Source organism: Bufo bufo, chromosome 10, assembly GCF_905171765.1.
Source record: "Bufo bufo chromosome 10, aBufBuf1.1, whole genome shotgun sequence".
Lineage (NCBI taxonomy): Eukaryota > Metazoa > Chordata > Amphibia > Anura > Bufonidae > Bufo > Bufo bufo.
Window position 1 is genome coordinate 150,562,681 of NC_053398.1, and position 16,742 is coordinate 150,579,422.

At 45.4% G+C, this 16,742-nt stretch overlaps 1 pseudogene; it reads right to left on the reverse strand.

The window, feature by feature from the left end:
- Window positions 1-505: 505 nt before the first annotated feature.
- Window positions 506-16,742, reverse strand: part of LOC120980105 — a 75,738-nt pseudogene continuing 59,501 nt past the window's right edge.

Sequence of the window (16,742 nt, forward strand, 5' to 3'; positions counted from 1 at the left end):
CCAGGAGCGAGAAGACGTGGCCCCGTCCTGTGGTCACGCTGGCCTCTCCATTGTATCAGTAACATCACTGTATAGATCAGGTCACCCTACAACCAATGCGGTGCGACCACTGCTCACCTGCGGACAGCTGCACCTGCGGGTTGTGTCCTACGTCTCCAGTAAAGGCTCATTCACACAGCAGCGTCATGTATGTCAAGCCCCACGTGTCTCTACAATACGCCATACATACCCCAGGGTCGCGTCCAGCAGCATTACTTAGGATGGGTTTACGGCACGTTTTTTCCATCCATTAAACGGATACGTTGGGATAAAAACAAGGATACAAAAGCGCAGCTCACCTCGCTTCTGTATCGGCGGAGTCCAGTGAAAAAGTATACCTTCAAATATGGCGAACAGATGCCAGTGTATACTATCAGTCCGAGGCATCCGGTAATGTCTACGGTTTTTGTATACTTTAAACAGATAGCAAAAACGTGAAGTGAACCCGGCCATAGATGTACGGCTAGAATATATGGCAATGGTGGGTCTACCGCCACAGAACGAGTCCAGCCACATAGAAGTCAGTACCTCAACCATCCGAGACCGAACTAAAAGAAGATTCCGCAATTCTCGATTGTATGTGATCCTGATGTAACTGCGGAGTGTTCAACGTGCAGAGAATTCTCCTCATCATTACTGCTACCTGCACACATCTCTCTTCTGGAAGGCAGGGTTCTGCTGCTGGTTCTGCCGCTGGCTCTGCTGCTGGCTCTGCCTCTGATTCTGCTGATGATTCTGCCACTGGCTCTGCCTCTGATTCTGCCGCTGGTTCTACTGCTGATTCTGCTGCTGGTTCTGCTGATTATTCTGCTGATGGTTCTGCCGCTGGTTCTGCCTCTGATTCTGCCGCTGGTTCTGCTGCTGATTCTGCTGCTGGCTCTGCCTCTGATTCTGCCGCTGGTTCTGCTGCTGATTCTGCTGCTGGTTCTGCTGATTATTCTGCTGATGATTCTGCCGCTGGTTCTGCTGCTGATTCTGGTGCTGGTTCTGCTGATTATTCTGCTGACGATTCTGCCTCTGGCTCTGCCTCTGATTCTGCCGCTGGTTCTGCTGCTGATTCTGGTGCTGGTTCTGCTGATTATTCTGCTGATGATTCTGCCGCTGGCTCTGCCTCTGATTCTGCCGCTGGTTCTGCTGCTGATTCTGCTGCTGGTTCTGCTGATTATTCTGCTGATGATTCTGCCGCTGGCTCTGCCTCTGATTCTGCCGCTGGTTCTGCTGCTGATTCTGCCGCTGGTTCTGCTGCTGATTCTGGTGCTGGTTCTGCTGATTATTCTGCTCTGCTTCTGATGCTGGTTCTGCCACTGCTTCTGGTGCTGGTTCTGCTGCTGATTCTGCCGCTGGCTCTGCCTCTGATTCTGGTGCTGGTTCTGCTGCTGATTCTGCCACTGGCTCTGCCTCTGATTTTGCCGCTGCTTCTGTTACTGATTCTGCCGCTGGTTCTGCTGCTGATTTTGCCGCTGGTTCTGCTGATGATTCTGCCGTTCCTTCTGTTTCCGATTCTGCCGCTGGTTCTGCTGCTGCTTCTGCCTCTGATTCTGCCGCTGGTTCTGCTGCTGTTTCTGCAGCTGCTTCTGTTAACTGATTCTGCCACTGGTTCTGATGCTGATTCTGCTGATGATTCTGCCACTCCTTCTGTTGCTGATTCTGCTGCTGATTCTGCTGCTGGTTCTGCTGATTATTCTGCCGCTGCTTCTGTTACTGATTCTGCCACTGGTTCTGCTGCTGATTCTGGTGCTGGTTCTGCAGATGATTCTGCCGCTGGTTCTGCTGCTGCTTCTGGTGCTGGTTCTGCTGATGATTCTGATGCTGGTTCTCCTGCTGATTCTGGTGCTGGTTCTGCTGATGATTCTGCGCTGCTTCTGATGCTGTTTCTGCTGATAATTCTGGTGCTGGTTCTGCTGATGATTCTACCGCTGGCTCTGCCTCTGATTCTGCCGCTGGTTCTGCTGCTGATTCTGGTGCTGGTTCTGCTGATGATTCTGGTGCTGTTTCTGCTGATGATTCTGCGGCTGGTTCTGCTGATGATTCTGCGGCTGGTTCTGCTGCTGCTTCTGGTGCTGGTTCTGCTGCTGCTTCTGGTGCTGGTTCTTCTGCTGATTCTGGTGCTGGTTCTGCTGATGATTCTGCACTGCTTCTGATGCTGGTTCTGCTGAAAATTCTGGTGCTGGTTCTGCTGATGATTCTGCCACTCCTTCTGTTGCTGATTCTGCCACTGGTTCTGTCTCTGATTCTGCTGCTGATTCTTGTGCTGGTTCTGCTGATGATTCTGCGCTGCTTCTGATACTGGTTCTGCCGCTCCTTCTGGTGCTGGTTCTGCCGCTGCTTCTGATGCTGATTCTGCCTCTGGTTCTGCTGCTGCTTCTGGTGCTGGTACTGCCGCTGCTTCTGGTGCTGGTTCTGCTGATGATTCTGCAGCTGGTTCTGGTGCTGGTTCTGCTGCTGCTTCTGGTGCTGGTTCTGCTGATGATTCTGCCGCTGGCTCTGCTGATGATTCTGCCGCTGGCTCTGCTGATGATTCTGCCGCAGGTTCTCTTGCTGATTCTGGTGCTGGTTCTGCTGATGATTCTGCGCTGCTTCTGATGCTGGTTATGCCGCTGCTTCTGTTGCTGGTTCTGCTGATGATTCTGTGGCTGGTTCTACTGCTGCTTCTGGTGCTGGTTCTGCTGATGATTCTGACACTGGTTCTGCTGCTGATTCTGGTGCTGGCTCTGCCTCTGATTCTGCCGCTGCTTCTGTTGCTGATTCTGCCGCTGGTTCTGCTGATGATTCTGTGCTGCTTCTGATGCTGGTTCTGCTGCTGCTTCTGGTGCTGGTTCTGCTGATGATTCTGACACTGGTTCTGCTGCTGATTCTGGTGCTGGCTCTGCCTCTGATTCTGCCGCTGGTTCTGCTGATGATTCTGTGCTGATTCTGCCGCTGGTTCTGCTGATGATTCTGTGCTGCTTCTGATGCTGGTTCTGCTGATGATTCTGCTGCTGGTTCTGCTGATGATTCTGTGCTGCTTCTGATGCTGGTTCTGCTGATGATTCTGTTCTGCTTCTGATGCTGGTTCTGCTGCTGATTCTGGTGCTGGCTCTGCCTCTGATTCTGCCGCTGGTTCTGCTGATGATTCTGTGCTGCTTCTGATGCTGGTTCTGCTGATGATTCTGCCACTCCTTCTGTTGCTGATTCTGCTGCTGATTCTGCTGCTGGTTCTGCTGATTATTCTGCCGCTGCTTCTGTTACTGATTCTGCCACTGGTTCTGCTGCTGATTCTGGTGCTGGTTCTGCAGATGATTCTGCCACTGGTTCTGCTGCTGCTTCTGGTGCTGGTTCTGCTGATGATTCTGATGCTGGTTCTCCTGCTGATTCTGGTGCTGGTTCTGCTGATGATTCTGCGCTGCTTCTGATGCTGTTTCTGCTGATGATTCTGGTGCTGGTTCTGCTGATGATTCTACCGCTGGCTCTGCCTCTGATTCTGCCGCTGGTTCTGCTGCTGATTCTGGTGCTGGTTCTGCTGATGATTCTGGTGCTGTTTCTGCTGATGATTCTGCGGCTGGTTCTGCTGATGATTCTGCGGCTGGTTCTGCTGCTGCTTCTGGTGCTGGTTCTTCTGCTGATTCTGGTGCTGGTTCTGCTGATGATTCTGCACTGCTTCTGATGCTGGTTCTGCTGAAAATTCTGGTGCTGGTTCTGCTGATGATTCTGCCACTCCTTCTGTTGCTGATTCTGCCACTGGTTCTGTCTCTGATTCTGCTGCTGATTCTTGTGCTGGTTCTGCTGATGATTCTGCGCTGCTTCTGATACTGGTTCTGCCGCTCCTTCTGGTGCTGGTTCTGCCGCTGCTTCTGATGCTGATTCTGCCTCTGGTTCTGCTGCTGCTTCTGGTGCTGGTACTGCCGCTGCTTCTGGTGCTGGTTCTGCTGATGATTCTGCAGCTGGTTCTGGTGCTGGTTCTGCTGCTGCTTCTGGTGCTGGTTCTGCTGATGATTCTGCCGCTGGCTCTGCTGATGATTCTGCCGCTGGCTCTGCTGATGATTCTGCCGCAGGTTCTCTTGCTGATTCTGGTGCTGGTTCTGCTGATGATTCTGCTGATGATTCTGCGCTGCTTTTGATGCTGGTTATGCCGCTGCTTCTGTTGCTGGTTCTGCTGATGATTCTGTGGCTGGTTCTACTGCTGCTTCTGGTGCTGGTTCTGCTGATGATTCTGACACTGGTTCTGCTGCTGATTCTGGTGCTGGCTCTGCCTCTGATTCTGCCGCTGCTTCTGTTGCTGATTCTGCCGCTGGTTCTGCTGATGATTCTGTGCTGCTTCTGATGCTGGTTCTGCTGCTGCTTCTGGTGCTGGTTCTGCTGATGATTCTGACACTGGTTCTGCTGCTGATTCTGGTGCTGGCTCTGCCTCTGATTCTGCCGCTGGTTCTGCTGATGATTCTGTGCTGATTCTGCCGCTGGTTCTGCTGATGATTCTGTGCTGCTTCTGATGCTGGTTCTGCTGATCATTCTGCTGCTGGTTCTGCTGATGATTCTGTGCTGCTTCTGATGCTGGTTCTGCTGATGATTCTGTTCTGCTTCTGATGCTGGTTCTGCTGATGATTCTGGTCCTGGTTCTGCTAATGATTCTGCCGCTGGCTCTGCTGATGATTCTGCGCTGCTTCTGATACTGGTTCTGCTGATGATTCTGGTGCTGGTTCTGCTGATGATTCTGGTGCTGGTTCTGCTGCTGATTCTGCCACTGGCTCTGCCTCTGATTCTGCCGCTGGTTCTGTTGCTGATTCTGGTGCTGGTTCTGCTGATGATTCTGCTGCTGTTTCTGCTGATGATTCTGCGGCTGGTTCTCCTGCTGCTTCTGGTGCTGGTTCTCCTGCTGATTCTGGTGCTGGTTCTGCTGATGATTCTGCGCTGCTTCTGATGCTGGTTCTGCTGAAAATTCTGGTGCTGGTTCTGCTGATTATTCTGACACTGGTTCTGTCTCTGATTCTGCTGCTGATTCTTGTTCTGGTTCTGCTGATGATTCTGCGCTGCTTCTGATACTTGTTCTGCCGCTCCTTCTGGTGCTGGTTCTGCTGCTGCTTCTGATGCTGATTCTGCCTCTGGTTCTGCTGCTGCTTCTGGTGCTGGTACTGCCACTGCTTCTGGTGCTGGTTCTGCTGATGATTCTGCTGCTGCTTCTGGTGCTGGTTCTGCTGCTGCTTCTGGTGCTGGTTCTGCTGATGATTCTGCCGCTGGCTCTGCTGATGATTCTGCGGCTGCTTCTGATGCTGATTCTGCCGCAGGTTCTCTTGCTGATTCTGGTGCTGGTTCTGCTGATGATTCTGCGCTGCTTCTGATGCTGGTTCTGCCGATGCTTCTGGTGCTGGTTCTGCTGATGATTCTGCTGATGATTCTGCTGATGATTCTGCGCTGCTTCTGATGCTGGTTCTGCCGCTGCTTCTGGTGCTGGTTCTGCTGATGATTCTGTGGCTGGTTCTACTGCTGCTTCTGGTGCTGGTACTGCCGCTGCTTCTGGTGCTGGTTCTGCTGATGATTCTGACACTGGTTCTGCTGCTGATTCTGGTGCTGGCTCTGCCTCTGATTCTGATGCTGCTTCTGTTGCTAATTCTGCCGCTGGTTCTGCTGATGATTCTGCTGCTGCTGCTGCTGCTTCTGGTGCTGGTACTGCTGCTGCTTCTGGTGCTGGTTCTGCTGATGCTTTTGACACTGGTTCTGCTGCTGATTCTGGTGCTGGCTCTGCCTCTGATTCTGCCGCTGGTTCTGCTGATGATTCTGTGCTGATTCTGCCGCTGGTTCTGCTGATGATTCTGTGCTGCTTCTGATGCTGGTTCTGCTGATGATTCTGCTGCTGGTTCTGCTGATGATTCTGTGCTGCTTCTGATGCTGGTTCTGCTGATGATTTTGCCGCTGGTTCTGTTGATGATTCTGTGCTGCTTCTGATGCTGGTTCTGCTGATGATTCTGCCGCTGGTTCTGCTGATGATTCTGTGCTGCTTCTGATGCTGGTTCTGCTGATGATTCTGCCGCTGGTTCTGCTGATGATTCTGTGCTGCTTCTGATGCTGGTTCTGCTGATGATTCTGGTGCTGGTTCTGCTGATGATTCTGCCGCTGGTTCTGCTGATGATTCTGTGCTGGTTCTGCTGATGATTCTGCCGCTGGTTCTGCTGATGATTCTGTGCTGCTTCTGATGCTGGTTCTGCTGATGATTCTGGTGCTGGTTCTGCTGATGATTCTGCCACTGCTTCTGTTGCTGATTCTGCCGCTGGTTCTGGTTCTGCTGATGATTCTGCGCTGCTTCTGATTCTGGTTCTGCTGATGATTCTGGTGCTGGTTCTGCTGCTGATTCTGGTGCTGGTTCTGCTGCTGATTCTGCCGCTGGCTCTGCTAATGATTCTGCCGCTGCTTCTGTTCCTGATTCTGTGCTGGTTCTGGTTCTGGTGCTGGTTCTGCTGATGATTCTGTGGCTGGTTCTGTCGCTCTCACACAAGTATATTACAGGCCCAGTGTTACATCACTTCTGACCCAGACTCACAGCACCATGGGGTGAAAGCTCTTATTTTACTGGAACCTCCTCCAGATGAAAGTCCTCGCCTTCAGTCTGGAGAAAGAAGGAGCTTTTTGTTTCCACCCGCTTAGATTTAGTTCAGGACAATGAGTCCGTGTTGTGTAAGTGAGCGATTGCAATGTACGCAGCGGTTCTAATAGTCTTTGTATTCTATTCCTCACCTGTTTCAAGATCTCTGCTTGCTGTCATTGAACTGGGACAGTCATGTATACATTGAGGCTAAATGGCTGTAAATACCCAAGACTTCTCACAACTGATGATTTGTTACAGTCGCATCTAGTCCAGACAATCCCGCTGAGGACGTTCCAGACAGGATTCCATCGTAGAAGACTGTGAGATATTGGCCATCTATGTGTTTTCTGGGAAGAGTCTTAAAACTTGCATATTTTTATACATTCACTAAGCTTAATTCACTTAAAATCAGAAAATGTCATTCTTACTGGACCTGAAGGTCGTGCAGTCCGGGTGACATTCCAGGCCACTGACTTCTATCCACAGATCTCTGCAAATCAGGACATTGCCACGGACGGCTGACAGAGACAGACATTGGCATCACTGACCTACTTTCAGCTATGAATGAAACCACTGCCGGCAGAAATCATCACCATTAGCAACAGAGTCTGAAATATAATCCATCACAATCCTATGTCTGAGCTCAGTGCCAGATGGTAGGCGGCTACAGATCAGAGAGATTCTGGCTAAAAGGTAGCGGAGCCCATAATACGCTAAAGTCGTTACTGAGGAAATGGTGCAAACTTTTATTTTCTTCAGAGGCATTTATACTCACATGCAATAATAATCAATGAAAACACTGTTTGGCCGCTTTCAGACGAGCGAGTTCCGTGCTCCTGACTCGCAGTATGAGTATGCGGCAGCTCCCGTCCTGACCTCCCAGCACTAACAGGTTGCATAGCCTTATACTGATTTATGTTATGTAACGCTTAGAGGTCTGGAATGTATTGGATAACACTGAGATAATGCTGTCAGTGCTATACAATACATTCCAGAACTGTAAGGGTTACATAGGATCACAAATCACTATAATGCTAGGCGACCTGTCAGTGCTGGGAGGTCAGGACGGGAGCTGCTGCATACTCATACTGCGAGTCAGGAGTGTACAACTTGCTCGCTAATAAAGACCTGTGATCACAGCAGCATCAACACTGGGTAAAGGGGGATCCGCTCTCCACTGACATACTTACATTGCTGGATTAGAACTCCTGCAATCCTGGAGCAGCCGGGAACCCTGAGGGTTATTACTTCTCCTTACCCCTGTACATAGTGCCAGTGTCTCCTAATGACATCTTGGGGAACATATTGTGGGCCAAAAATATATTATAAAATAAGTAAAAAATATATTAAAATACAAGCAAAGAAATATTTTTTTAACCATAGCCGCTCCATGCAGGCAAAACTATACACATTATATATCAAAACCACCCACACAACATAGGGAGCCCATTTTAATTATTTATATTGGTATCGGTTTGCATATTTAAATAATAAGGATCTATGATTTGGAAGATAAATACTTTTTTCAAACCTTTTGCACAGTTTTCCCCAAATAAAATGGAAAAATAGGGAAAACAAATTCTCAAAAAAAACTAATAAAAAGTGTCACGTAAAAATATCTCAAAAATAAATTTTGGCAGCTCAACAAACAAAAAAGTTAGGACTGTTAAATCTCACAAAAAATGTCTGGTGATTAAGGCCATTTCAGGCCTGGTCAGTAAAGAGTTAAAATGCGACTAAATAAACCCACTTCTTGTAGCCGTTTTATATTTTCCTTTTGGGCAACACACAAGACATGGAGCCCGTTCTCGGGGTGGTTTTGGCGCCCTCTGTGGCCGTGAGCTTTCAGTGGGAGGCGATGCCGGTGGGTTAAAGCTGCGACATGTGGTGTCCAGGTGGACGCTGTTTGACGCCACAGAGCGTTCGCTCATAGTTTAGCTGCGAGCAGATCCGCAACATTGAAAGTAAACAACCGCGGCAGAAACCGCCACGTGAACGTATCTTAAACGTGAGCATTTTACTGGAGGTTTGCGTTTCCCTGCAGATTCTCATAGCTGACATTTTGCGTCATTTTCCAAAGCTTTCTTTCCCATTAGAATTCCTCGTTAGGTAAAGATTAGCATAAGAACGATTAACTGCAATTAGCCTTCAGCAAACGATCCCACGTGACACGAACTGTCTGAGATTGGTGCAGGGAGGAGATGTGGAACCGGTGGGGGCCTCCACCGCATCCCCAGGACAAGGCTCTAATGAGACATTTGCTTTGTCAGCCCCTGTATATGAATTACTGCAGGACGATTATTGAGGAGAAGACCGCTGGTTCTTTAGTATAATACGGTTTGTATTCCTGGGTTCCTGGGATCGGAGCTGGTTGACCTGTCTTGTATCAGGCTGGACTCTGGCAACTAGCTGTTTGCACGGTCCGAGGCCATCTACATCGCCCCATCGCCCTGCAGGCTATTGCAGCAGCATCTCACTCACTTTACCTGTCCCACCAGAGAAGGTCTCCAATGAATTCCCTTGATTGTTCTGTGGTTAGCCTACAAGCTAGAATCAATTCCATGACACTCTTGAAGGAAGCCCTCCTCCACAGCCGGTTGGACTACACCGCTCAGCATGCCTTGTTTTCGCTTCTCCCTGCACTGATGAGGGGACATCACCCCAAAGCAGTGGTCATGATAATCCGAAATTTTGTCTCATGGCCTGTTTGAAACTTACCGGAGAGCTAGCGTCCAACTGGTGGTTGACAGGCCCAGCTTTATAGGACACTGTATGTATGGCCTACTACATGCTGTCTACAAGGAGAAACAACAACCCTCACCGGATCCTCAGCTAGGGGACATGACATAATACGGCTTCTGCCTGACTTTAGGCTCAGGTACCATCTTAGAATGCTGACTCCTCCTGGGAGCTTACAGATAACCACGAGAGGCCACGAGGTCCTACAGAAGGTGGCCTGCTCTAAATCAGGGGCGTTCATAGAACGTAAGCTCCTCGTCTATTATCAGCAGTCATTCTGTTCTTCTGATCACATTCTTTGTCCTCTAATAAATGACATCTTCTCCTGCTCTGCATTTACTTCTCAGCATCTAATATGTAAGTGCTGAAATCACTGCGACAATCAGTGTAATGTGAATAAGTCCCATGTCCTGCTGGGGGCGATTAACAACGAGAAGGTTTCTGGGCTCCGGAGTTCATGGATCCGTCTGTCACACACTCTGCTCTATGGGAGGGGGGGTGCACCGCCGACAGTCTGCCAGTCATTCCCCATGTGACAGATTCATCACCGACGCCATCCCTCTTCATACCTTTTCAGTATCTAAACACAATGCCAGTTTGTACAAGTACAGCCAGTGCTGGTGCTTGAGGTCCTGGGGTTGAATCTGCTTGGATGTTATATGTTCTCTTTGTGTAGGTTGCAAATATATAATTATATAGAGAGGATACCCAGGTTATACCAGCTGCAAATATATAATTATATACAGGAGATACCCAGGTTATACCAGCTGTACATATATAATTATATACAGGAGATGCCCCGGTTATACCAGCTGCAAATATATAATTATATACAGGAGATACCCAGGTTATACCAGCATGGTCCATATCACTATATACAAGAAGATGTATAACTTATACCAGATGTACATATATAATTATATACAGGAGATGCCCAGGTTATACCAGCTGTCCATATATAATTATATACAGGAGATGCCCAGGTTATACCAGCTGTACATATATAATTATATACAGGAGATGCCCAGGTTATACCAGCTGTACATATATAATTATATACAGGAGATGCCCAGGTTATACCAGCTGTACATATATAATTATATACAGGAGATGCCCAGGTTATACCAGCTGTACATATATAATTATATACAGGAGATACCCAGGTTATACCAGCTGTACATATATAATTATATACAGGAGATACCCAGGTTATACCAGCTGTACATATATAATTATATACAGGAGATACCCAGGTTATACCAGCTCTACATATATAATTATATACAGGAGATGCCCAGGTTATACCAGCTGTACATATATAATTATATACAGGAGATACCCAGGTTATACCAGCTGTACATATATAATTATATACAGGAGATGCCCAGGTTATACCAGCTGCAAATATATAATTATATACAGGAGATACCCAGGTTATACCAGCATGGTCCATATCACTATATACAAGATGATGTATAACTTATACCAGATGTACATATAGAATTATATACAAGAGATACCCAGGTTATACCAGCTGTACATATATAATTATATACAGGAGATGCCCAGGTTATACCAGCTGTACATATATAATTATATACAGGAGATACCCAGGTTATACCAGCTGTACATATATAATTATATACAGGAGATACCCAGGTTATACCAGCTGCAAATATATAATTATATACAGGAGATACCCAGGTTATACCAGCTGCACATATATAATTATATACAGGAGATACCCAGGTTATACCAGCTGTACATATATAATTATATACAGGAGATGCCCAGGTTATACCAGCTGTACATATATAATTATATACAGGAGATGCCCAGGTTATACCAGCTGTACGTATATAATTATATACAGGAGATGCTCAGGTTATACCAGCTGTACATATATAATTATATACAGGAGATGCCCAGGTTATACCAGCTGTACATATATAATTCTATACAGGAGATGCCCAGGTTATACCAGCTGTACATATATAATTATATACAGGAGATGCCCAGGTTATACCAGCTGTACATATATAATTATATACAGGAGATGCCCAGGTTATACCAGCTGTACGTATATAATTATATACAGGAGATGCTCAGGTTATACCAGCTGTACATATATAATTATATACAGGAGATGCCCAGGTTATACCAGCTGTACATATATAGATATATACAGGAGATGCCCAGGTTATACCAGCTGTACATATATAATTATATACAGGAGATGCCCAGGTTATACCAGCTGTACATATATATTTATATACAGGAGATACCCAGGTTATACCAGCTGTACATACACTGCGTGCAGAATTATTAGGCAAATGAGTATTTTGACCACATCATCCTCTTTATGCATGTTGTCTTACTCGAAAGCCTACTACCAATTAAGCATATTAGGTGATGTGCATCTCTGTAATGAGAAGGGGTGTGGTCTAATGACATCAACACCCTATATTAGGTGTGCATAATTATTAGGCAACTTCCTTTCCTTTGGCAAAATGGGTCAAAAGAAGGACTTGACAGGCTCAGAAAAGTCAAAAATAGTGAGATATCTTGCAGAGGGATGCAGCACTCTTAAAATTGCAAAGCTTCTGAAGCGTGATCATCGAACAATCAAGCGTTTCATTCAAAATAGTCAACAGGGTCGCAAGAAGCGTGTGGAAAAACCAAGGCGCAAAATAACTGCCCATGAACTGAGAAAAGTCAAGCGTGCAGCTGCCAAGATGCCACTTGCCACCAGTTTGGCCATATTTCAGAGCTGCAACATCACTGGAGTGCCCAAAAGCACAAGGTGTGCAATACTCAGAGACATGGCCAAGGTAAGAAAGGCTGAAAGACGACCACCACTGAACAAGACACACAAGCTGAAACGTCAACACTGGGCCAAGAAATATCTCAAGACTGATTTTTCTAAGGTTTTATGGACTGATGAAATGAGAGTGAGTCTTGATGGGCCAGATGGATGGGCCCGTGGCTGGATTGGTAAAGGGCAGAGAGCTCCAGTCCGACTCAGACGCCAGCAAGGTGGAGGTGGAGTACTGGTTTGGGCTGGTATCATCAAAGATGAGCTTGTGGGGCCTTTTCGGGTTGAGGATGGAGTCAAGCTCAACTCCCAGTCCTACTGCCAGTTTCTGGAAGACACCTTCTTCAAGCAGTGGTACAGGAAGAAGTCTGCATCCTTCAAGAAAAACATGATTTTCATGCAGGACAATGCTCCATCACACGCGTCCAAGTACTCCACAGCGTGGCTGGCAAGAAAGGGTATAAAAGAAGAAAATCTAATGACATGGCCTCCTTGTTCACCTGATCTGAACCCCATTGAGAACCTGTGGTCCATCATCAAATGTGAGATTTACAAGGAGGGAAAACAGTACACCTCTCTGAACAGTGTCTGGGAGGCTGTGGTTGCTGCTGCACGCAAAGTTGACAGAATCCATGGATGGCAGGCTTTTGAGTGTCCTTGCAAAGAAAGGTGGCTATATTGGTCACTGATTTGTTTTTGAATGTCAGAAATTTATATTTGTGAATGTTGAGATGTTATATTGGTTTCACTGGTAAAAATAAATAATTGAAATGGGTATATATTTGTTTTTTGTTAAGTTGCCTAATAATTATGCACAGTAATAGTCACCTGCACACACAGATATCCCCCTAAAATAGCTAAAACTAAAAACAAACTAAAAACTACTTCCAAAAATATTCAGCTTTGATATTAATGAGTTTTTTGGGTTCATTGAGAACACGGTTGTTGTTCAATAATAAAATTAATCCTCAAAAATACAACTTGCCTAATAATTCTGCACTCCCTGTATATAATTATATACAGGAGATGCCCAGGTTATACCAGCTGTACATATATAATTATATAAAGGAGATGCCCAGGTTATACCAGCTGTACATATATAATTATATACAGGAGATGCCCAGGTTATACCAGCTGTACATATATCATTATATACAGGAGATACCCAGGTTATACCAGCTGTACATATATAATTATATACAGGAGATACCCCGGTTTTACCAGCTGTACATATATAATTATATACAGGAGATGCCCAGGTTATACCAGCTGTACATATATAATTATATACAGGAGATGCTCAGGTTATACCAGCTGTACATATATAATTATATACAGGAGATGCCCAGGTTATACCAGCTGTACGTATATAATTATATACAGGAGATGCTCAGGTTATACCAGCTGTACATATATAATTATATACAGGAGATGCCCAGGTTATACCAGCTGTACATATATAATTCTATACAAGAGATGCCCAGGTTATACCAGCTGTACATATATAATTATATACAGGAGATGCCCAGGTTATACCAGCTGTACATATATAATTATATACAGGAGATGCCCAGGTTATACCAGCTGTACATATATAATTATATACAGGAGATGCCCAGGTTATACCAGCTGTACATATATAATTATATACAGGAGATGCCCAGGTTATACCAGCTGTACATATATAATTATATACAGGAGATGCCCAGGTTATACCAGCTGTACATATAGAATTATATACAGGAGATGCCCAGGTTATACCAGCTGTACATATATAATTATATACAGGAGATGCCCAGGTTATACCAGCTGTACATATATAATTATATACAGGAGATACCCAGGTTATACCAGCTGTACATATATAATTATATACAGGAGATGCCCAGGTTATACCAGCTGTACATATATAATTATATACAGGAGATGCCCAGGTTATACCAGCTCTACATATATAATTATATACAGGAGATGCCCAGGTTATACCAGCTGTACATATAGAATTATATACAGGAGATGCCCAGGTTATACCAGCTGTACATATATAATTATATACAGGAGATGCCCAGGTTATACCAGCTGTACATATATAATTATATACAGGAGATGCCCAGGTTATACCAGCTGTAGATATATAATTATATACAGGAGATGCCCAGGTTATACCAGCTGTACATATATAATTATATACAGGAGATGCCCAGGTTATACCAGCTGTACATATATAATTATATACAGGAGATACCCAGGTTATACCAGCTATACATATATAATTATATACAGGAGATGCCCAGGTTATACCAGCTGTACATATAGAATTATATACAGGAGATGCCCAGGTTATACCAGCTATACATATATAATTATATACAGGAGATGCCCAGGTTATACCAGCTGTACATATATAATTATATACAGGAGATACCCAGGTTATACCAGCTGTACATATATAATTATATACAGGAGATGCCCAGGTTATACCAGCTGTACATATATAATTATATACAGGAGATGCCCAGGTTATACCAGCTGTACATATATAATTATATACAGGAGATGCCCAGGTTATACCAGCTGTACATATATAATTATATACAGGAGATGCCCAGGTTATACCAGCATAGTGGAATAATGAGATCTTATTGTTATTTTACTGTTTTATAGACTGTATATATTTTCTGAATGTATTTCTGTATGAATCCCCTCTACTTTATGGGTTCATTGTGTACATCTCGGGGTACAGAGGAGAATACTGTGGGTGCTGTGCCCATCACGTGTCCTCAGTAAAACACTTCTTATCCACTTCTCGGGAGGCTGACTGGGTGGCGCAGGATAAACAGACTTTTCTGCAGTGATTTAACCACAGACAAATGTTTCTGTGAAGCTCCGCACTGTCGGAGCATTTAAGAAGTGGAAACTTCCTTAAAAGCAAAATGGAAAAAGCGATGCGGGGCTTTTCTGTGGTTTATTTGAGGGGCTGTCAGCAGACTGGTGACTACAGAGATTTCACTCCTTTTAATGCAGCAAATGAGTTTCTTGTGTTTCAGAAGATTTTTTGGGTAAAACTATTTTTTAAAACAGTGGTTTTGATTAAGTGCTGCCCTGTGGGGCTCATCACGTTGGGAACGTATAGTCTGAAAAGGCTTTGACAATGTTCGTCCTTTGTGGGCATTCGATGATATCAAAGAACTAGTCTCCAGGGTGTTCCATACAATGTGTCCTCAGAAGCCGGGTCCTAATGTTCCTCACACAGACATAGAGAACAATAGCTCAACCTTCTAATGAATTTATCAAATGTAAAACAGACGCAGACAGTAGACACATCAAGAGTAGTGATGAGCGGCAGGGGAAATATTTCACAATTATTTGGGCAAATATTCGTCATAAATTCTTTTTATTATTGATTGTGAAAATCGTCAATGTAAAATGCGCGTATTGCGCACACAATACCGGCGTGGGTCACAGTTGCTTCCTTTTTTAAGCTGCTAGAAGTTTCCTGAGACTGAAGGAAATGGTCGGCACGGCAGAACATTGCAATAGCTTTATATGCAGATAGAGTGCTCCAATATATTTGCGATTGCGCAAATCAGCAATGATGCGCATATTTTTGCGCAATACGTGCAACTTCACATTTTAGCAGGTCTGACTACTGTGACACAGCAAGGGGTTTTGTCTGGGAAGGCAGGTGTTTTCCTCCCAACATGTGTGGCTGGGCTGGTTTCCAGCCAGGTGAGGTCAAATACCGGACTGGAGTTTAAGTGTCGGTCCGGGTTTTGGCAGCACCTGGCTGTCCTTAAATAGGCAGCTGGGCTCAGCAGCTGAGTCTTTGTGTTGGGATCTGAGATTTTGTGCCACAATGGAGGGCTGAGACCCATGTACACTGTCCCTTTAGGTGTTGTGGCTGTGCACGTGTCACGGTGCTCCTACCTGGATATTCTGGAACCCCAGGCGTAGTCGTCCGAAGCAGTGCAAATGGGGTGAATAGCTGAGGGATTTGTAGAATGAATTGAGTCCAGACTTGTACTGAAGTAGTTAACAGCTGTAATTGCATAAACTTTCATCAAGGAACAATCTTCCAACTTTATCTTGGTTACCAGCAGGCTTTGGCTTAAGTTCTGGTAGGCAAACACATTCGGCTCTGCTACATCTGTACTCTTTAGCACTGCCGTGTTTACTGGATTAAATAGAAACTTTTCCTTTGCTGCTGTACTTAACTTTCTGTAGTTTGACTCGGTCTTTATCTTTATCTGTAACTTTGCCTTTATCTCTGTCTTTATTCAAGGAATCTTTACTCCTGACTCTGAAGGCATTCAGCTTTGGCCTCTGGGCCCAGCAGAGCAGAAAGGCTCTGCTGGCTGGCACACAGCCTTCCCCTTGCAGGGGGTACTCTTACTAACTGAACTCCTCCCACTCTAGAGAGGGCTAGAATGGACAGAAGGTTCCATTCTAGGTAAACTAGCTCTGCCAGTGTTGCCGCCATCTGCTGGTAAACCAGACACATTACATTTTAATATAACATTACAGGAAAATACAAATACACATTGTGCAGGAACTGGCAATAAATACACATGATGATATAGGATAAACAGTAGGAGA